Source organism: Sturnus vulgaris, chromosome 2 (assembly GCF_052056855.1).
Source record: "Sturnus vulgaris isolate bStuVul1 chromosome 2, bStuVul1.hap1, whole genome shotgun sequence".
Lineage (NCBI taxonomy): Eukaryota > Metazoa > Chordata > Aves > Passeriformes > Sturnidae > Sturnus > Sturnus vulgaris.
In genome coordinates this window covers 19,816,312-19,829,389 of record NC_142244.1, presented here as the reverse complement: position 1 = coordinate 19,829,389, position 13,078 = coordinate 19,816,312, and the positions used below count along the sequence as shown (strand labels likewise).

Below are 13,078 nucleotides of genomic sequence, written 5' to 3'. Positions count from 1 at the left end.
AAAACGCCAACAACAGCAAAGACCAGGCCCTGCGTGCAGGGAGGTCGCCCAGCGCAAAGTCAGCCGCGGCACACTGAAGGTGCTCTGGCCATGCCAGGAAGGCCCTTTGCCCAGAGGGCCTCTCGTGCCCCATCTTCAGCTCCAAGCCTCCTCTTGCCTCGCAGGTCTACTCTTGAGCTCGAAGCGGTCGCTCTTCCCCGTCGTCGTGCGGCTTCTGCCAACCCACGGCGACACACTCAGGCCTCGGAAGCTCCAGCTCCCGACGGCAACCGCCACCCAACAGCCCCACAGCCAGATCCCCCAGCAGCCACCTACAGACCCACCCCCCCCCACCTGCCCAAAAGCTTCCAACTCCAGCTTGACTCACCAGCTCGACGTCTGCCCAAGTCCCACGCCGTGCTGGGAGCCGGGCCCCCTCTTCAGCTCCAAGCCTCCTCTTGCCTCGCAGGTCTACTCTTGAGCTCGAAGCGGTCACGCTTGCCCCGTCGTCCTGTGGCTTCTGCCAACCCACGGCGACACACTCAGGCCTCGGAAGCTCCAGCTCCCGACGGCAACCGCCACCCAACAGCCCCACAGCCAGATCCTCCAGCAGCCACCCACAGACCCACCCCCCCCCCACCTGCCCAAAAGCTTCCAACTCCAGCTTGACTCACCAGCTCGACGTCTGCCAAGGTCCCACGCCGTGCTGGGGGCCGGGCCCTCTGGGCAAAAGAAGCTGGGCATGCAAAGCAGCGGGCAAGAGGCTGCAGCCCTGCTTACAGGGGGCTCAAGCCGCTGCCTGGACTGCAAAGTGCCCAAGACTCCAGAGCACCGGCCCCGACCTACAGGGCGGCCCTGGGCCCCAAGGCCTACGGAGGCTCCTTCTCTCCAATTCCGGGGCACTCCCCACTAAAGAGGAGGGCGCCCCACGCAGGCTGCCAGCTGAAGGGCGCACAAAGGCTCCCAGACCTACAGCCTGCTTACAGGCCGGTCCTCACCCAGGGAGCCACAGAGCTCGGCCTTCCCCCACGGCAACAGGAACCACACTCTAAACACAGGCTGTCCAACTCACGGCCTACAGCCAAAGGGCCCCAGGGGCCGGGAGCCCAGCCCTGAGGACAGGGAGGGCACACGCCCGGCCCCATGACTCCTGGCCCCACGCCTCTGCAAAGGCCGGGGCCAGGGCTACCCGCCTGATTACAGGGGGTCCCTCCAACCGCCCGCCGAGCCCAGGGGACGCACGCAACCCCACTTACGGGGCCGCCCCCCGCAGCCCGGCACCCCCCAACAAGCACCACGGAGCACAGGCTCTGGCCTGCGCCCCGCTTAGGGGCCGGCCAGAGCCCGGCCGCAGCGCAGCACGGCAACACAGCCGTCTGCAGGAGCCCCTCCAGCCTCCTCAACGAGGCCGCCAGGGAGGTGGCACCAGCACTTCTCCAACCTGCACCCTGGCAAGGGCCCGGGAACAGTCGTTCCTGTCACCTGGCTAAAGCAGCCTCCCCAGCCCTGCTTACAGGGACCTGGGCCGGCTCCTGGGGACAATGGGACAAGGGGCTGGCACAGGGACAAAGGCTGTGACGTGCCCCGAGTACAGGGCGTCACGCTGCCAGCTCACCGGCACAAAGGGCACCGTCGGCCCAGACCCAGGCCCTGGCTACAGGCGGGTCACGCTGCCCACGCTACCGCTAAGCGGCTTCGTGCCCTCCTCAGAAAGCAGGGGCAAGGTCGGACACTTTCTCCACCAAAGCATTTTTGGGGACCTGCCTCTGGCTGCACAGAGCTCCTCTTTCCCTCCTGGGAAGTCTAAGCTACACTGCTCTATTTCTAAAGGGGGGGCCAAAGCACAAACTCACTCGCTCACTCACACCAACTAAGAGGAAGGCAGGGGAAGGAGGGAGGGAGAGAGAGAGGGAGGGGAAGACAGTCCCAGAAGAGGGAGCAAGTTCTGTGCAGCCAATATGCTCAAGGGAGCCATCCCTTCTGCTCAGTAGGAGATAAAAGCATCAGACCTGTACCACACTGCTCTCTAAGGAGGCCACAGGGGCCTCAACACCCTGAGGCGTTCCAGGGCTGGCACAGGGACAAAGGCTGTGACACGCCCCGAGTACAGGGGGTCACGCCGCCCAGGGGCCAGCAGCAGCCAGAAAGCTGCCGCAGCTGGGGAAATGCCCTGCCCTGCTTACAGGGCGGCCGGGCTGGGGGCTCGGGGAGCTCTGTTTCCCCCCTCAGGTGCGGAGACAGGGGCTCTCACCCTCCTTTACAGGGTCGCCCCTCTCTCCGGGCAGCCAAAGGAGCACAACGGCAAAACGCCAACAACAGCAAAGACCAGGCCCTGCTTGCAGGGAGGTCGCCCAGCGCAAAGTCAGCCGCGGCACACTGAAGGTGCTCTGGCCATGCCAGGAAGGCCCTTTGCCCAGAGGGCCTCTCGTGCCCCATCTTCAGCTCCAAGCCTCCTCTTGCCTCGCAGGTCTACTCTTGAGCTCGAAGCGGTCGCTCTTCCCCGTCGTCGTGCGGCTTCTGCCAACCCACGGCGACACACTCAGGCCTCGGAAGCTCCAGCTCCCGACGGCAACCGCCACCCAACAGCCCCACAGCCAGATCCCCCAGCAGCCACCTACAGACCCACCCCCCCCCACCTGCCCAAAAGCTTCCAACTCCAGCTTGACTCACCAGCTCGACGTCTGCCCAAGTCCCACGCCGTGCTGGGAGCCGGGCCCCCTCTTCAGCTCCAAGCCTCCTCTTGCCTCGCAGGTCTACTCTTGAGCTCGAAGCGGTCACGCTTGCCCCGTCGTCCTGTGGCTTCTGCCAACCCACGGCGACACACTCAGGCCTCGGAAGCTCCAGCTCCCGACGGCAACCGCCACCCAACAGCCCCACAGCCAGATCCTCCAGCAGCCACCCACAGACCCACCCCCCCCCCACCTGCCCAAAAGCTTCCAACTCCAGCTTGACTCACCAGCTCGACGTCTGCCAAGGTCCCACGCCGTGCTGGGGGCCGGGCCCTCTGGGCAAAAGAAGCTGGGCATGCAAAGCAGCGGGCAAGAGGCTGCAGCCCTGCTTACAGGGGGCTCAAGCCGCTGCCTGGACTGCAAAGTGCCCAAGACTCCAGAGCACCGGCCCCGACCTACAGGGCGGCCCTGGGCCCCAAGGCCTACGGAGGCTCCTTCTCTCCAATTCCGGGGCACTCCCCACTAAAGAGGAGGGCGCCCCACGCAGGCTGCCAGCTGAAGGGCGCACAAAGGCTCCCAGACCTACAGCCTGCTTACAGGCCGGTCCTCACCCAGGGAGCCACAGAGCTCGGCCTTCCCCCACGGCAACAGGAACCACACTCTAAACACAGGCTGTCCAACTCACGGCCTACAGCCAAAGGGCCCCAGGGGCCGGGAGCCCAGCCCTGAGGACAGGGAGGGCACACGCCCGGCCCCATGACTCCTGGCCCCACGCCTCTGCAAAGGCCGGGGCCAGGGCTACCCGCCTGATTACAGGGGGTCCCTCCAACCGCCCGCCGAGCCCAGGGGACGCACGCAACCCCACTTACGGGGCCGCCCCCCGCAGCCCGGCACCCCCCAACAAGCACCACGGAGCACAGGCTCTGGCCTGCGCCCCGCTTAGGGGCCGGCCAGAGCCCGGCCGCAGCGCAGCACGGCAACACAGCCGTCTGCAGGAGCCCCTCCAGCCTCCTCAACGAGGCCGCCAGGGAGGTGGCACCAGCACTTCTCCAACCTGCACCCTGGCAAGGGCCCGGGAACAGTCGTTCCTGTCACCTGGCTAAAGCAGCCTCCCCAGCCCTGCTTACAGGGACCTGGGCCGGCTCCTGGGGACAATGGGACAAGGGGCTGGCACAGGGACAAAGGCTGTGACGTGCCCCGAGTACAGGGCGTCACGCTGCCAGCTCACCGGCACAAAGGGCACCGTCGGCCCAGACCCAGGCCCTGGCTACAGGCGGGTCACGCTGCCCACGCTACCGCTAAGCGGCTTCGTGCCCTCCTCAGAAAGCAGGGGCAAGGTCGGACACTTTCTCCACCAAAGCATTTTTGGGGACCTGCCTCTGGCTGCACAGAGCTCCTCTTTCCCTCCTGGGAAGTCTAAGCTACACTGCTCTATTTCTAAAGGGGGGGCTAAAGCACAAACTCACTCGCTCACTCACACCAACTAAGAGGAAGGCAGGGGAAGGAGGGAGGGAGAGAGAGAGGGAGGGGAAGACAGTCCCAGAAGAGGGAGCAAGTTCTGTGCAGCCAATATGCTCAAGGGAGCCATCCCTTCTGCTCAGTAGGAGATAAAAGCATCAGACCTGTACCACACTGCTCTCTAAGGAGGCCACAGGGGCCTCAACACCCTGAGGCGCTCCAGGGCTGGCACAGGGACAAAGGCTGTGACACGCCCCGAGTACAGGGGGTCACGCCGCCCAGGGGCCAGCAGCAGCCAGAAAGCTGCCGCAGCTGGGGAAATGCCCTGCCCTGCTTACAGGGCGGCCGGGCTGGGGGCTCGGGGAGCTCTGTTTCCCCCCTCAGGTGCGGAGACAGGGGCTCTCGCCCTCCTTTACAGGGTCGCCCCTCTCTCCGGGCAGCCAAAGGAGCACAATGGCAAAACGCCAACAACAGCAAAGACCAGGCCCTGCGTGCAGGGAGGTCGCCCAGCGCAAAGTCAGCCGCGGCACACTGAAGGTGCTCTGGCCATGCCAGGAAGGCCCTTTGCCCAGAGGGCCTCTCGTGCCCCATCTTCAGCTCCAAGCCTCCTCTTGCCTCGCAGGTCTACTCTTGAGCTCGAAGCGGTCGCTCTTCCCCGTCGTCGTGCGGCTTCTGCCAACCCACGGCGACACACTCAGGCCTCGGAAGCTCCAGCTCCCGACGGCAACCGCCACCCAACAGCCCCACAGCCAGATCCCCCAGCAGCCACCTACAGACCCACCCCCCCCCACCTGCCCAAAAGCTTCCAACTCCAGCTTGACTCACCAGCTCGACGTCTGCCCAAGTCCCACGCCGTGCTGGGAGCCGGGCCCCCTCTTCAGCTCCAAGCCTCCTCTTGCCTCGCAGGTCTACTCTTGAGCTCGAAGCGGTCACGCTTGCCCCGTCGTCCTGTGGCTTCTGCCAACCCACGGCGACACACTCAGGCCTCGGAAGCTCCAGCTCCCGACGGCAACCGCCACCCAACAGCCCCACAGCCAGATCCTCCAGCAGCCACCCACAGACCCACCCCCCCCCCAGCTGCCCAAAAGCTTCCAACTCCAGCTTGACTCACCAGCTCGACGTCTGCCAAGGTCCCACGCCGTGCTGGGGGCCGGGCCCTCTGGGCAAAAGAAGCTGGGCATGCAAAGCAGCGGGCAAGAGGCTGCAGCCCTGCTTACAGGGGGCTCAAGCCGCTGCCTGGACTGCAAAGTGCCCAAGACTCCAGAGCACCGGCCCCGACCTACAGGGCGGCCCTGGGCCCCAAGGCCTACGGAGGCTCCTTCTCTCCAATTCCGGGGCACTCCCCACTAAAGAGGAGGGCGCCCCACGCAGGCTGCCAGCTGAAGGGCGCACAAAGGCTCCCAGACCTACAGCCTGCTTACAGGCCGGTCCTCACCCAGGGAGCCACAGAGCTCGGCCTTCCCCCACGGCAACAGGAACCACACTCTAAACACAGGCTGTCCAACTCACGGCCTACAGCCAAAGGGCCCCAGGGGCCGGGAGCCCAGCCCTGAGGACAGGGAGGGCACACGCCCGGCCCCATGACTCCTGGCCCCACGCCTCTGCAAAGGCCGGGGCCAGGGCTACCCGCCTGATTACAGGGGGTCCCTCCAACCGCCCGCCGAGCCCAGGGGACGCACGCAACCCCACTTACGGGGCCGCCCCCCGCAGCCCGGCACCCCCCAACAAGCACCACGGAGCACAGGCTCTGGCCTGCGCCCCGCTTAGGGGCCGGCCAGAGCCCGGCCGCAGCGCAGCACGGCAACACAGCCGTCTGCAGGAGCCCCTCCAGCCTCCTCAACGAGGCCGCCAGGGAGGTGGCACCAGCACTTCTCCAACCTGCACCCTGGCAAGGGCCCGGGAACAGTCGTTCCTGTCACCTGGCTAAAGCAGCCTCCCCAGCCCTGCTTACAGGGACCTGGGCCGGCTCCTGGGGACAATGGGACAAGGGGCTGGCACAGGGACAAAGGCTGTGACGTGCCCCGAGTACAGGGCGTCACGCTGCCAGCTCACCGGCACAAAGGGCACCGTCGGCCCAGACCCAGGCCCTGGCTACAGGCGGGTCACGCTGCCCACGCTACCGCTAAGCGGCTTCGTGCCCTCCTCAGAAAGCAGGGGCAAGGTCGGACACTTTCTCCACCAAAGCATTTTTGGGGACCTGCCTCTGGCTGCACAGAGCTCCTCTTTCCCTCCTGGGAAGTCTAAGCTACACTGCTCTATTTCTAAAGGGGGGGCCAAAGCACAAACTCACTCGCTCACTCACACCAACTAAGAGGAAGGCAGGGGAAGGAGGGAGGGAGAGAGAGAGGGAGGGGAAGACAGTCCCAGAAGAGGGAGCAAGTTCTGTGCAGCCAATATGCTCAAGGGAGCCATCCCTTCTGCTCAGTAGGAGATAAAAGCATCAGACCTGTACCACACTGCTCTCTAAGGAGGCCACAGGGGCCTCAACACCCTGAGGCGTTCCAGGGCTGGCACAGGGACAAAGGCTGTGACACGCCCCGAGTACAGGGGGTCACGCCGCCCAGGGGCCAGCAGCAGCCAGAAAGCTGCCGCAGCTGGGGAAATGCCCTGCCCTGCTTACAGGGCGGCCGGGCTGGGGGCTCGGGGAGCTCTGTTTCCCCCCTCAGGTGCGGAGACAGGGGCTCTCACCCTCCTTTACAGGGTCGCCCCTCTCTCCGGGCAGCCAAAGGAGCACAACGGCAAAACGCCAACAACAGCAAAGACCAGGCCCTGCTTGCAGGGAGGTCGCCCAGCGCAAAGTCAGCCGCGGCACACTGAAGGTGCTCTGGCCATGCCAGGAAGGCCCTTTGCCCAGAGGGCCTCTCGTGCCCCATCTTCAGCTCCAAGCCTCCTCTTGCCTCGCAGGTCTACTCTTGAGCTCGAAGCGGTCGCTCTTCCCCGTCGTCGTGCGGCTTCTGCCAACCCACGGCGACACACTCAGGCCTCGGAAGCTCCAGCTCCCGACGGCAACCGCCACCCAACAGCCCCACAGCCAGATCCCCCAGCAGCCACCCACAGACCCCCCCAGCTGCCCAAAAGCTTCCAACTCCAGCTTGACTCACCAGCTCGACGTCTGCCCAAGTCCCACGCCGTGCTGGGAGCCAGGCCCCCTCTTCAGCTCCAAGCCTCCTCTTGCCTCGCAGGTCTACTCTTGAGCTCGAAGCGGTCACGCTTGCCCCGTCGTCCTGTGGCTTCTGCCAACCCACGGCGACACACTCAGGCCTCGGAAGCTCCAGCTCCCGACGGCAACCGCCACCCAACAGCCCCACAGCCAGATCCCCCAGCAGCCACCCACAGACCCCCCCCCCCCCAGCTGCCCAAAAGCTTCCAACTCCAGCTTGACTCACCATCTCGACATCTGCCAAGGTCCCACGCCGTGCTGGGGGCCGGGCCCTCTGGGCAAAAGAAGCTGGGCATGCAAAGCAGCGGGCAAGAGGCTGCAGCCCTGCTTACAGGGGGCTCAAGCCGCTGCCTGGACTGCAAAGTGCCCAAGACTCCAGAGCACCGGCCCCGACCTACAGGGCGGCCCTGGGCCCCAAGGCCTACGGAGGCTCCTTCTCTCCAATTCCGGGGCACTCCCCACTAAAGAGGAGGGCGCCCCACGCAGGCTGCCAGCTGAAGGGCGCACAAAGGCTCCCAGACCTACAGCCTGCTTACAGGCCGGTCCTCACCCAGGGAGCCACAGAGCTCGGCCTTCCCCCACGGCAACAGGAACCACACTCTAAACACAGGCTGTCCAACTCACGGCCTACAGCCAAAGGGCCCCAGGGGCCGGGAGCCCAGCCCTGAGGACAGGGAGGGCGCACGCCCGGCCCCATGACTCCTGGCCCCACGCCTCTGCAAGGCCGGGGCCAGGGCTACCCGCCTGATTACAGGGGGTCCCTCCAACCGCCCGCCGAGCCCAGGGGACGCACGCAACCCCACTTACGGGGCCGCCCCCCGCAGCCCGGCACCCCCCAACAAGCACCACGGAGCACAGGCTCTGGCCTGCGCCCCGCTTAGGGGCCGGCCAGAGCCCGGCCGCAGCGCAGCACGGCAACACAGCCGTCTGCAGGAGCCCCTCCAGCCTCCTCAACGAGGCCGCCAGGGAGGTGGCACCAGCACTTCTCCAACCTGCACCCTGGCAAGGGCCCGGGAACAGTCGTTCCTGTCACCTGGCTAAAGCAGCCTCCCCAGCCCTGCTTACAGGGACCTGGGCCGGCTCCTGGGGACAATGGGACAAGGGGCTGGCACAGGGACAAAGGCTGTGACGTGCCCCGAGTACAGGGCGTCACGCTGCCAGCTCACCGGCACAAAGGGCACCGTCGGCCCAGACCCAGGCCCTGGCTACAGGCGGGTCACGCTGCCCACGCTACCGCTAAGCGGCTTCGTGCCCTCCTCAGAAAGCAGGGGCAAGGTCGGACACTTTCTCCACCAAAGCATTTTTGGGGACCTGCCTCTGGCTGCACAGAGCTCCTCTTTCCCTCCTGGGAAGTCTAAGCTACACTGCTCTATTTCTAAAGGGGGGGCCAAAGCACAAACTCACTCGCTCACTCACACCAACTAAGAGGAAGGCAGGGGAAGGAGGGAGGGAGAGAGAGAGGGAGGGGAAGACAGTCCCAGAAGAGGGAGCAAGTTCTGTGCAGCCAATATGCTCAAGGGAGCCATCCCTTCTGCTCAGTAGGAGATAAAAGCATCAGACCTGTACCACACTGCTCTCTAAGGAGGCCACAGGGGCCTCAACACCCTGAGGCGTTCCAGGGCTGGCACAGGGACAAAGGCTGTGACACGCCCCGAGTACAGGGGGTCACGCCGCCCAGGGGCCAGCAGCAGCCAGAAAGCTGCCGCAGCTGGGGAAATGCCCTGCCCTGCTTACAGGGCGGCCGGGCTGGGGGCTCGGGAGCTCTGTTTCCCCCCTCAGGTGCGGAGACAGGGGCTCTCACCCTCCTTTACAGGGTCGCCCCTCTCTCCGGGCAGCCAAAGGAGCACAACGGCAAAACGCCAACAACAGCAAAGACCAGGCCCTGCTTGCAGGGAGGTCGCCCAGCGCAAAGTCAGCCGCGGCACACTGAAGGTGCTCTGGCCATGCCAGGAAGGCCCTTTGCCCAGAGGGCCTCTCGTGCCCCATCTTCAGCTCCAAGCCTCCTCTTGCCTCGCAGGTCTACTCTTGAGCTCGAAGCGGTCGCTCTTCCCCGTCGTCGTGCGGCTTCTGCCAACCCACGGCGACACACTCAGGCCTCGGAAGCTCCAGCTCCCGACGGCAACCGCCACCCAACAGCCCCACAGCCAGATCCCCCAGCAGCCACCCACAGACCCCCCCAGCTGCCCAAAAGCTTCCAACTCCAGCTTGACTCACCATCTCGACATCTGCCAAGGTCCCACGCCGTGCTGGGGGCCGGGCCCTCTGGGCAAAAGAAGCTGGGCATGCAAAGCAGCGGGCAAGAGGCTGCAGCCCTGCTTACAGGGGGCTCAAGCCGCTGCCTGGACTGCAAAGTGCCCAAGACTCCAGAGCACCGGCCCCGACCTACAGGGCGGCCCTGGGCCCCAAGGCCTACGGAGGCTCCTTCTCTCCAATTCCGGGGCACTCCCCACTAAAGAGGAGGGCGCCCCACGCAGGCTGCCAGCTGAAGGGCGCACAAAGGCTCCCAGACCTACAGCCTGCTTACAGGCCGGTCCTCACCCAGGGAGCCACAGAGCTCGGCCTTCCCCCACGGCAACAGGAACCACACTCTAAACACAGGCTGTCCAACTCACGGCCTACAGCCAAAGGGCCCCAGGGGCCGGGAGCCCAGCCCTGAGGACAGGGAGGGCGCACGCCCGGCCCCATGACTCCTGGCCCCACGCCTCTGCAAGGCCGGGGCCAGGGCTACCCGCCTGATTACAGGGGGTCCCTCCAACCGCCCGCCGAGCCCAGGGGACGCACGCAACCCCACTTACGGGGCCGCCCCCCACAGCCCGGCACCCCCCAACAAGCACCACGGAGCACAGGCTCTGGCCTGCGCCCCGCTTAGGGGCCGGCCAGAGCCCGGCCGCAGCGCAGCACGGCAACACAGCCGTCTGCAGGAGCCCCTCCAGCCTCCTCAACGAGGCCGCCAGGGAGGTGGCACCAGCACTTCTCCAACCTGCACCCTGGCAAGGGCCCGGGAACAGTCGTTCCTGTCACCTGGCTAAAGCAGCCTCCCCAGCCCTGCTTACAGGGACCTGGGCCGGCTCCTGGGGACAATGGGACAAGGGGCTGGCACAGGGACAAAGGCTGTGACGTGCCACGAGTACAGGGCATCACGCTGCCCTGGGGCCACCAGCACCCAGAAAGCTGCCACTGCTGGGGAAATGCCCTGCCCTCCTTACAGGGCGGTTGGGCTGCGGGTCAGGGAGTTCTTTTTGCCCCTTGAGCTTTTGAGACATGTTCTCTCGCCAGCCTTATAGTGTTGCTCCTGTTTTGGGCCAGCCAAAGGAGCACAACAGCTTAAGGGTCATCAGCAAAGACACAGTCTTTCACACAATCCTACTTATTTGGCCGTTCTAGGAAGTCCTGTACTATGAATAAGCATGACGGCGTACAGACGTCTCCATCTGCATCCCTATGAGCAATAGGCAACCATCTTGCATCTGCCCACTAAGTGACCCTCACGTTCTTGCCATGGCCCACATCCCATTATGTCCTGCCTCAGTTATATGCAGCATACGCCATGTGCCTCTCAGACACTTTCACGGTTCCTCATCGATTCCGGAGGCACCTGAGTCCGCCCTAAATGAGCTTCCCGTCCCCTCAGCAACATGCAGCGCATACATCACTCCTTCAGAGACCCGCTTCAACAAGACCACAGGGTATTGCCACACTTTCACTAAATCTCATGCCCTTTCAGCAACACACAGGGTATTTTCCACCCCTTCAGTGACCGGCACAGAGGAACATGGCACACCTGCTCTCTCTCAAATGGCCCTCGTGATCCCCCTCAGAGGAGCACATGTAGCATCTGAATCCTAAGTGGTATGTAACACAGCCTTAACTGCAAGTAGATACATGTGCAGGCAAAAGGACCAAGACAATAATGTCAGTTAGGTAACAAGCACCATCCTAAATTGTTTGTAACAAAGCCTTAGCCATAAGTAATATTGTAGCAAGATGTGCAGGCAAAACAAGAGACACAACCATGCCAGTCAGCTAACAAGCATCATCTAGAGCAAAATAGCAAGTGTTAATTGAACTTAAAAACTCTAAATTAACTAAAAAGAAGTTAGATTTAAAAAAAAAAAACAAGAAGCACCAGGCATATGCAGGACATTGAGATAAAACCTTCAACTATGAGAAAGACTACAGAAGTCACCACCAGAAACACATGACACACACACAAAATCAACAACTTGTTACAATAACATTATACAGCTGGATGCAAATACAAGCATGGTCATGATACGTTGTAGCTGTGACATAGCATAGGAGGACTCTGCAAATTAAACTTAAGGCTAAAGAAGATTGACTGAGGGTTGGGCAGAGATCCACCTCACTCGCAGCTCTGAATAAACAAACACCTTCTCTATAGCCCCCTTGTCTTCTGTGTTTTACTCTCCTGCCCAGTTTTGGGCTTCACACCACCTGCCCTCAGGGATGCTCACGTCCACTCAGAGAAATAAGGCACACCTGCCCACTCTCACATGGCCCTAGTGATCCCCCTCAAAGGAGCACATGCAGCATCTAAATCCTAAGTGGCATGTAACACAGCCTTAACTGCAAGTAATATCGTAGATACATGTGCAGGCAAAAGGACCAAGACAATAATGTCAGTTAGGTAACAAGCACCATCCTAAATTGTTTGTAACAAAGCCTTAGCCATAAGTAATATTGTAGCAAGATGTGCAGGCAAAACAAGAGACACAACCACGCCAGTCAGCTAACAAGCATCATCTAGAGCAAAATAGCAAGTGTTAATGGAACTTAAAAACTCTAAATTAACTAAAAATAAGTTAGATTTAAAAAAAAACAAAACAAGAAGCACCAGGCATATGCAGGACATTGAGATAAAACCTTCAACTATGAGAAAGACTACAGAAGTCACCACCAGAAACACATGACACACACACAAAATCAACAACTTGTTACAATAACATTATACAGCTGGATACAAATACAACTATAGTCATGATACGTTGTAGCTGTGACATAGCATAGGAGGACTCTGCAAATTAAACTTAAGGCTAAAGAAGATTGACTGAGGGTTGGGCAGAGATCCACCTCACTCGCAGCTCTGAATAAACAAATACCTGCTCTATAGTTACCTGACTTCTGTGTTTTACTCTCCTGCCCAGATCTGGGCTTCACACCCACATCCCCTCAGGGACCCTCATGTCACCTCAGAAGCACACGGACAATCAGCCACACCTTCAGTGACATGTTACTCCCTCAGTGACACCGGGACACCTGCCACTCCCCTCACTGACACTCATATTCCCTCAGTGACCCTCATACCCCCCTCAGAATCACTTCGGGACGCCATCTTTCCCTCAGTGTTCATTCTGGTGCTTACACATTACCTAAGACTTTTCTTTCAAAATATTCATTCATTCCCTTGCAGATTTCCTTAGATTTGATCTCAAAAAATGATCCCTCTGGCTCTTAAAAATTACCTCAGGTTTTATCACAAAATTTTTTCCGCCCATCTGCCACACATTACCTCAGACTTTTCCTCAAAAACTGTCTCCCCTAGAGAACCCCTCAGATTTGACCGCAGAAAATGTCCGCTCCATGGCCCTCAGACATTACCGCAGCTTTTGCTCCCAAACAGTTCCATTTTACCCCTAAATGTTCATTCTTGCCCCACACACAACGCCTCCGTATTCAAACAATCTTCCCACATTAAATTCTTGCTGTTCCCTCTGACTTATCTCAACTTTTCCCCTCACGAACTGCACAGTTCTGTGACCGCCGCTACGTCTCACCCAGGGGTTGTCTCACG

At 61.6% G+C, this 13,078-nt stretch overlaps 1 long non-coding RNA gene across 5 annotated transcripts; it reads right to left on the bottom strand.

Annotated features, from left to right (window-relative positions):
* Positions 1–20: 20 nt before the first annotated feature.
* Positions 21–10,382, bottom strand: LOC148224651 (uncharacterized). 5 transcript variants are annotated; one of them, XR_015800991.1, is made up of 10 exons: positions 9,481–10,382; positions 7,493–9,333; positions 7,208–7,339; positions 5,218–7,060; positions 4,932–5,063; positions 2,936–4,778; positions 2,650–2,781; positions 654–2,496; positions 368–499; positions 21–214 (listed from the first exon to the last, which is right to left on the bottom strand). It is a non-coding gene; the product is annotated as an uncharacterized LOC148224651 (long non-coding RNA). The 5 variants fall into 5 exon arrangements; XR_015800968.1 differs by lacking the exon at positions 7,208–7,339; XR_015800977.1 differs by lacking the exons at positions 368–499; positions 7,208–7,339.
* Between the last annotated feature and the right edge of the window lie 2,696 nt (positions 10,383–13,078).